This window comes from Mandrillus leucophaeus, unplaced genomic scaffold (genome assembly GCF_000951045.1).
Source record: "Mandrillus leucophaeus isolate KB7577 unplaced genomic scaffold, Mleu.le_1.0 Scaffold151, whole genome shotgun sequence".
In the NCBI taxonomy this organism is placed as follows: Eukaryota; Metazoa; Chordata; class Mammalia; order Primates; family Cercopithecidae; genus Mandrillus; species Mandrillus leucophaeus.
This window is the reverse complement of record NW_012101488.1, coordinates 112,963-114,041: the sequence shown is the minus strand read 5'-3', so window position 1 is coordinate 114,041 and position 1,079 is coordinate 112,963.

The window sequence follows — 1,079 nt, the reverse complement described above, 5'->3', positions numbered from 1 at the left end:
CAGGGGCTCCTCGGCTAGAGTGGAGTCGGTCTGGTCTCCCTTGCACATTAGGATTTTATGGCAAAAACACTGGGCATGTCCAACTGGCTTGTCTGCTTTAAAAATCCAGAATGAGATTACAGATTTTAATCAGAGCATGTTTTTCCAACCAGTCCGGTTCTAAGTCACCCACCATCCCTGACTGGGCTGAGGGAAAGATGAGGTAGGAGATAGCTTGGCAGGACTTATTTCTCAGTCCTGAAGGGTCAGAATGAAAAAACTGGCAGGAGCCAGCAGATGGCAACAAAGGCAATACTTAGCTGCCCTCATTGTGCATTAGCACAAGACATTCTCACCAGTGCCATGACAGTTTACAAATGTGTGGCAATCACCCAGAATTTACCACCGCTTTCCTAGAAAATTGTAAATGACCCATCTCTCAATTTGCATTGACCTACCCCTTAATTTGCATGTAATTGAAAGTGGGTATAAGTGGGCATAAATACAGTCGGCAACAGTCCCTACCTTGCCTGCCCTGAGCACATTACCTATGAGTTAGCCCTGCTCTGCAAGGAACAGTACTGTGCAATAAAAGATTGCTGTCTAACACCACCAGCTCACTCTTGAATTCTTTCCTGGGCAAAGGCAAGAACCCTCCTGGGCTAAGCCCCAGTTTTGAGACTTGCCTATTCTCCATCAGAGAGGGTGCCCCTCTAATGAGGATGCATGTGAGGCTTTGCTGAGTGGTAAGTGCACTGCTCTCATCCTCAGGAGACCTGTTGAAGGTGGAGAAGCCCTTCTGTGTGACCCTCAGGGCTTCTCCCAGATGGACCATCCTGAAGTTTCCATGTGGACTTGAGGTTAGTCTATTCAAATTGATACCAGAATCATATTTGGTCTGCACTTGGCCAGACCTTTCTAGGTGGAAAAGAATATAAGAAGTGAAAGCTGTCAACAGCCTGGCTTCCAGAAATGAAAGCCTTCAAATTGGTTCAAAGAGAAAATTGGAAATGCTTCAAAGTACAAACTCTAGGTTTGAATTCTGGCTCAGCCATTTTCCAGCAGAGTGACATTTGGCAAATTATTGTACCTCTCTGAGC